Source organism: Octopus sinensis, linkage group LG12 (genome assembly GCF_006345805.1).
Source record: "Octopus sinensis linkage group LG12, ASM634580v1, whole genome shotgun sequence".
Lineage (NCBI taxonomy): Eukaryota > Metazoa > Mollusca > Cephalopoda > Octopoda > Octopodidae > Octopus > Octopus sinensis.
In genome coordinates, this window is record NC_043008.1 from 45,399,573 (window position 1) to 45,408,463 (window position 8,891).

Below are 8,891 nucleotides of genomic sequence, written 5' to 3' on the forward strand. Positions count from 1 at the left end.
GGTAAGTGAAATACTGAATGAGCAATTCAAGAGTGTTTTCACTCCACCCCTTGGGCATCTCCAAATCACCAATCCAACTGACTTTTTTACCACTGCAGATATAAAATCAGAGGCGGCGACGATAGATTACATCGATATAAAGGAAGACGATGTAACCAAGGCTATAGATGAAATGAAAACAGACTCAGCTACTGGCCCCGATGGATTCCCGGCAATCCTCCTAAAAGCATGTAAGAGAGTCCTAGCAAGACCACTGCAGTTCCTCTTTCAGAGCTTCCTTGCAGCTGGCAAACTTCCAGGAAAACTGAAGGAAGGTAAAATATGCCCCATTCATAAAGGAGGTAGCAGAGCGGAAGCCAAGAACTATAGACCTATCTCTCTGACCTCACACATCAGCAAGGTCATGGAACGAATAGTCAGAAGGAAGCTGATCACCTTCCTTGAAGAGAATGACTTGCTGCCCGACACCCAACATGGTTTCCGACCAGGGAGAAGCTGTTTAACTCAGCTCCTACAACACTATGCCTGGGTGCTGAAACGGCTGCTCAACCACTCAAATGTGGAAGTGATATATCTCGACTTTGCAAAGGCCTTTGATAAAGTCGATCATGGAATGATATGTCACAAACTGCGTGATCTCAACATAGTTGGAAAACTGGGAGAATGGCTTCATGACTTTCTGAAGGATAGAAGTCAGGTGGTAGTAGCCAATGGGCCCACCTCCATTAACACACAAATAGTGAGCGGTGTTCCGCAGGGCACTGTTCTGGGACCACTACTGTTCATAATGGCCCTCTCAGACATGCCCTCAGCCACGCAGAGAGCCACGATCACAAGTTATGCAGATGATACAAAAGTTTCACAGGCAATACAGAACCCTGAGGACACTAAACACCTGCAATGTGAGCTGGACGAAAATACAAGTGGGCTGAAAAGAATAGCATGCAGTTCAATGCTGGAAAGTTTCAAGCTTTATACTATCAGCATGCAAAACTGAATGCAATACCCAATGAATACACTGGACCCGGAGGGATTGCAATCCCAGAGGCACAATCAGTGCGTGACCTGGGTATTCACATGAGTGATGACGCGACCTTTCATGTACATGTTGCTAAACTGACAATGAAATGTAGACGGCTGGCTGGTGGATTCTTAGAACCTTTAGAACAAGAGAACAAAAAACCATGATGGTCCTCTGGAAGACACTTGTCCTAAGCCACTTTGACTATTGCTCTCAGCTATGGTCACCATCCAGTGTCAAGTTGATCACAGAACTTGAGGCGATCCAACGAAGCTACACAAAGAAGATAGCCTCTATGCAGAATGTAAGCTACTGGGAAAGACTCAAGAGATTAAAATTATATTCCTGGAGCGTAGGCGGGAAAGATATGCCATAATATACATCTGGAAGATCCTGGAGGCAAGTGTCCTGAACTTTGGCATCGAGAGTTACGCAAATGCCAGAACTGGGCGCCACTGCGTGGTGCCTAGGACTCCAAACCTGCCATCAAGATGTAGGACAAGATTCTGTGATAGCCTGGGCTTCCGAGGCCCACAGCTCTTCAATATCCTCCCGAAGAACTGAGAGACCTGCATGGGGTGGATACAGATGTCTTTAAAATGAAGCTGGATCTCTTCCTGTCAGGTGTCCCAGATGAACCAACTTCACGGCAGGAGGGGCAGATGAGGGCAGCTGCATCGAACTCTCTCATGCACCAAATAGCAGTTGCTAGAAAGCCTCCATGAAGTGAAACCAAGTAGCAACACCAAATGGCGGTGCCCCAGCATGGCCACAGCTCATAAGCTGAAACTAGAATCAATCAATCAATCAATCAATCAATATGTGTATATATATATATATATATATATTATATATGTATATATATATATATATATATATATATATTACATGCATATATATATATACATATATATATATGTATATATATATATATAACTATATATATAATATAATATATATACATATAGATATACATATATATATACATATATATATATATATATATACATAATATATACATATATATATATATATAATATATATATATATAATATATATATACATATATTATAACATATATAGATATATTATATACATATATATATACATAATATATATATATTATTATATATAATATACATATATATATATCTATATATATATACATTATATATATAATATACTACTATATATATATCAACATATATATATATTATATATAATACATATATATAATATTATATACATAGTATATATATATATATATACAGATATATATATAATATATATAATATATATTATAATAGATACATATGTATATATATATATATATAATATACAATGTAGATATATATCTATATATATACATATTATATATATATATATATATATACCTATGTATATATATATATATCTATATATATATATATCATATATATATTATCATATATAATATACTATATATATATATATATATATATATATATATCATTATATATACCTATATATAATCGATATCACGAGTGATGCCTAAAGACGTGATTGCCTTTGCTCTGTGAAAAGTTTGCATAGAACGGCGAAATAACCCAGTTATAGTTGCAAAACGTAAAACTCTAAGTCATAGATATCACTACAACACTTTGGTTTAAAAATATTAAAAAAAATATATATATAAATATATACATATACACAGTAATTTTCATTATCGCCGAAACGCACATGGTGCAAAAATAACTGAATCAAGTTATCTCCTGCAAGAAAGAAAAAAGAAGCATCTCTCCTGAAAAAAATCCCGTTAACAAAAAAAATAATCCAGACCACATTGTTGGATTAAGTATCAATTTCATCTATTACATATTTTATTTATTATTCTATTTTATCTTTCACTTAGGCCCACATCTTAGTTAAAGTTGCGATCGTCATTTTGTTTGTTTACATTTTTCAATCTGTTCTCGATATAATAATTTTCCAGATACTCTATCTTCTAATTAGCCTTAAGATTAAATTAATAACGTTTAATATTGATACCGTCAAATTAGCCTTAGGATTAAATTAAATAATGTTTAATATTGTTTAATATTGTTAATAATTATTGTTAATTAGCCTTAAGATTAAATTAAATAACGTTTAATATTGTTTAATATTGTTAATAATTTTTCAGATACTCTATTTTAATTAGCCTTAAGGTTAAATTAAATAACGTTTAATATTAAAAACGTCTAATTAGCCTTAGGATTAAATTAAATAACGTTTAATATTGTTAATAATTATTGTTAATTAGCCTTAGGATTAAATAAATAACGTTTACATTGTTTAATATTGTTAATAATTACTGTTAATTAGCCTTAAGATTAAATTAAATAACGTTTAATATTGTTTAATATTGTTAATAATTCTTCAGATACTCTATCTTCTAATTAGCCTTAAGATTAAATTAAATAACGTTTAATATTACCCACACTCTAATATAATATTAACATTGCTAATATATTTTCAGATACTCTATCTCCTGATTAGCCTTAAGATTAAATAACGTTTTATCCACACTCTAATATAATATTAATATTGCTAAATATTTTCAGATACTCTATCTTCTAATTAGCCTTAAGATTAATTAAATAACGTTAATATTAATAACGTCTAATTAGCCTTAAGATTAAATTAAATAACGGTTAATATTGCTTAATATTGTATATATAATTTTTCAGATACTCTGTCTTCTAATTAGCCTTAAGATTAAATTAAATAACGTTTAATATAACCCACACTCTAATATAATATTAATATTGCTAATATATTTTCAGATACTCTATCTCCAAATTAGCCTTAAGATTAAATAACGTTTTTTTTTTTTTTTTTTTTTTTTTTTTTTTTACCCACACTCTAATATAATATTAATATTGCTAATATATTTTCAGATACTCTATCTCCTAATTAGCCTTAAGATTCAACAACGTTTTTATCCACACTCTAATATAATATTAATATTGCTAATACATTTTCAGATACTCTATCCCCTAATTAGCCTTAAGATTAAATAACGTTTTTACCCAAATAACGTTTTTACACAAACTTTAATATTGTTAATATTTCTTTTTCAAGTACTCTATCTTCTAATTAGCCTTAATATCTTCCTGTCTTCTCTCGAACATAATTAGATAGATAAACGGATAACGGATTATCCAGCATGTCCAGAGCATGGAGACGTGACGAGCTGGATTTATTCGTACGAGCATGGGAGTGCGCCGGCGGAGATAGCCCTAGGGAGGTGATTGCGGCTGCGCTGAAGAGCAGAGGCTACAAGAGGACAGCGGCTCAGATGGAGCGAAAGAGACAGGAATTCGTGCGCTCATATGCGCTTGTACGGTCGCACATTGGCGCACTTGATGCCATCTTTGAGAACGAGCGGAGCAAAGATGGCAAGAATGGAGACGATGAAAGAAGTCACCCCCACCTGGTGGACGCCCGGGAGGAGGTTTTGAATGAGAAACCTGCCCGGAAGTGAACCCAGGTGCAAGTTCTCCAACCGGCAGCAAGGGCCATGGAGACGGAGAACCCGGTGAAGAGGTAGTAGGGAGGAAGAAGAACTAAAAGAAGGACTGGAAGAGCTAAAGGAAAAGAAAAAGCTCAAGCAGGACCAAAGAGTGAAACAACCAGAAATAGAAGTGGAACCGCAAAGGATGGACCCAAACAGCGCACACGGGTGTGTATGTTCTACCTGAGAGGTTCCTGCTGGCATGGAAAGGAAGGTGCAGGCTGCCGCTTTGCACATCGGGGACCCTGCCACAGAGACACGAGGCAGATGGACAAACCATCAACACAAAGAAAAGGGATGGACCACGCACCACTGCCCCAAAGCGGAGGTACGCAGATGTTGTGCGCGCCACAAACAGCCAACATGATGTGTCGAAAGAGCAGCTGCTGAGCAACAATCTTTTTTGTGCATGGCACAAAAGATTGTACAGCAGCTGACCTGGCTTCATCAAACCCAAGCCCGCAGGTGGGACTACCCACTATATACCAGACCACCACAGCAAACAGACACAGGATGGACACCGCCGGCAACAACGTACACCTCACCTCGATACTCCTACTGAACATCAGAGGACTGCAAACACTCAGTAACAGGACAAAGATCCCGTTCCTGAGAGACTTTGTTGCATGCAATCAAGCCTTATGCATAGCACTTACAGAAATGCACCTGAAACCGGACATAGCAGATGCGGAGTTACACATACCACAGTATGCTGTACTACGGACCGACAGGAAAGAAAGGAGTCATGGAGGTGTTGCTATGTACATCCGTGAGGACCTCACACCCCAGGTCCTCTTGTCATACTCAAACTCGGTGTGTGACACACTAATTGTACATATTAGGCAACTTGATGTAGTTGTGTGTGCTACATATCGCCCTCCAGATGCCCCAAGCCATGTGGGCAAGTTTGAAGACTGCCTTATTAAAATAGAAGAAATTCTAACCACATTAGAACAACACATAGGTGTGCTTCTTATGGGAGACTTCAATCTGCCCAATGTCAGATGGCCCGAGGGCCTTTCTCTCCCAGGAATGACAAGATGTGAACGAGGACAGGCGAGGTCCCTCCTGAACCTCATCAACACCCTGTACATGGAGCAGGTAATACTCCAACCAACCAGGGCAGGTAACACACTGGATCTCTGCTTCACAAATGACATGGATCTCATCCATAATGTGAAAGTGACACCGACACTACTCTCGGATCACAACATGATAGAGCTGACCATGTACGGGCCAAAAGAGAGCACGGACATGCAACCTACAAGAAACCCTCAAAATCTTTCCAGCTTGAACTACCATAAGGCAAACTGGAAACAAATTGAGAAAGAGATCCTCAAACAAAACTGGCCTAAATGTTTCTCCTCGCCAGACATCGACGTGAAACTTCAACAATTCATGTCTGTAATGCAAGCCATATGCTACAAATATGTCCCAGAGAGAAAGGCCACTGTACACAAGAACAAAATCCCCAGAGAGAGGAAAATTTTAATGAGACGGCGTACGAAATTTTCAAATCGCCAAAACAAACAGATTGAAAGCAGTGAAAAGTCCCGCCTAAAAATAAAACTGTTGGAAATCGAAAAATGTCTGCAACTCTCCCATGAAAAAGAAAGAGCAGACAAAGAAGCCTGGGCTATAGAAAACATAAAATCTAACCCCAGAGCTTTCTACAGGTATGCCAAAGAAACAGCTACAGTGCACTGTAGAATAGGGCCACTCCTCGAAAAGGATGGCACACTTACAGGAAAACCAATGAGGGTAAGTGAAATACTGAATGAGCAATTCAAGAGTGTTTTCACTCCACCCCTTGGGCATCTCCAAATCACCAATCCAACTGACTTTTTTACCACTGCAGATATAAAATCAGAGGTGGCGACGATAGATTACATCGATATAAAGGAAGACGATGTAACCAAGGCTATAGATGAAATGAAAACAGACTCAGCTACTGGCCCCGATGGATTCCCGGCAATCCTCCTAAAAGCATGTAAGAGAGTCCTAGCAAGACCACTGCAGTTCCTCTTTCAGAGCTTCCTTGCAGCTGGCAAACTTCCAGGAAAACTGAAGGAAGGTAAAATATGCCCCATTCATAAAGGAGGTAGCAGAGCGGAAGCCAAGAACTATAGACCTATCTCTCTGACCTCACACATCAGCAAGGTCATGGAACGAATAGTCAGAAGGAAGCTGATCACCTTCCTTGAAGAGAATGACTTGCTGCCCGACACCCAACATGGTTTCCGACAGGGAGGAGAAGCTGTTTAACTCAGCTCCTACAACACTATGACTGGTGCTGAAACGGCTGCTCAACCACTCAAATGTGGAAGTGATATATCTCGACTTTGCAAAGGCCTTTGATAAAGTCGATCATGGAATGATATGTCACAAACTGCGTGATCTCAACATAGTTGGAAAACTGGGAGAACGGCTTCATGAATTTCTGAAGGATAGAAGTCAGGTGGTAGTAGCCAATGGGGCCACCTCCATTAACACACAAATAGTGAGCGGTGTTCCGCAGGGCACTGTTCTGGGACCAATACTGTTCATAATGGCCCTCTCAGACATGCCCTCAGCCACGCAGAGAGCCACGATCACAAGTTATGCAGATGATACAAAAGTTTCACAGGCAATACAGAACCCTGAGGACACTAAACACCTGCAATGTGAGCTGGACGAAATATACAAGTGGGCTGAAAAGAATAGCATGCAGTTCAATGCTGGAAAGTTTCAAGCTTTATACTATCAGCATGCAAAACTGAATGCAATACCCAATGAATACACTGGACCCGGAGGGATTGCAATCCCAGAGGCACAATCAGTGCGTGACCTGGGTATTCACATGAGTGATGACGCGACCTTTCATGTACATGTTGCTAAACTGACAATGAAATGTAGACGGCTGGCTGGATGGATTCTTAGAACCTTTAGAACAAGAGAACAAGAAACCATGATGGTCCTCTGGAAGACACTTGTCCTAAGCCACTTTGACTATTGCTCTCAGCTATGGTCACCATCCAGTATCAAGTTGATCACAGAACTTGAGGCGATCCAACGAAGCTACACAAAGAAGATAGCCTCTATGCAGAATGTAAGCTACTGGGAAAGACTCAAGATATTAAAATTATATTCCCTGGAGCGTAGGCGGGAAAGATATGCCATAATATACATCTGGAAGATCCTGGAGGGAAGTGTCCTGAACTTTGGCATCGAGAGTTACGCAAATGCCAGAACTGGGCGCCACTGCGTGGTGCCTAGGACTCCAAACCTGCCATCAAGATGTAGGACAAGATTCTGTGATAGCCTGGGCTTCCGAGGCCCACAGCTCTTCAATATCCTCCCGAAGAACCTGAGAGACCTGCATGGGGTGGATACAGATGTCTTTAAAATGAAGCTGGATCTCTTCCTGTCAAGTGTCCCAGATGAACCAACTTCACGGCAGGAGGGGCAGATGAGGGCAGCTGCATCGAACTCTCTCATGCACCAAATAGCAGTTGCTAGAAAGCCTCCATGAAGTGAAACCAAGTAGCAACACCAAATGGCGGTGCCCCAGCATGGCCACAGCTCATAAGCTGAAACTAGAATCAATCAATCAATCAATCAATATATATGTGTGTGTGTGTGTGTGTGTGTGTGTGTGTGCTTGTGTGAGTACGCTCGCGTGTGTATATAATTATATATATATATTTTTTTATTGCCCACAAGGGGCTAAACATAGAGAGGACAAACAAGGACAGATAAAGGGATTAAGTCGATTACATCGACCCCGTGTGTGTATTTGTGTATTCCTCATTTATATATCTTTTCATTCCTACAAAACTCCAATACCATTAAGCTAGACTGATTATTGAAATTCCACTAATATTTCTCTTTTGATAATCTTCTTTCCTATGTTTATACGTTATCTAATAAGAATAATATAATACACCTATTAATAATTGATTCCGTTTCCTGCATGTTCATACATCTATAAATGTATGAATATGTATTTATGTATTTTTTATGTATATGCATGTATATGTTAAAGTGTGTATATATGTATGTATCTATATTTATATCTTAACCTTATGAAACTTTTAAAACTCTGTGACGAAGCCCAGAGGCACACCCAAGTACCTTAATTTTATCTACTTAATTTTTTATACTCCAGTTCACTGAAAGGATAGAAGTAAAGTGGGTAATGTGACCTCTTGGCTGAAACAGCCGTAAAAAACTATTCTACTTCTATGTTCTGTGTTATATATTTTAAGAATTACTGGTATTTTTATATATTTAAAGCATAATCTGTTATACATGTATGTATATTGTTATAATTGTTTTTTTAAATTAATAAATAGA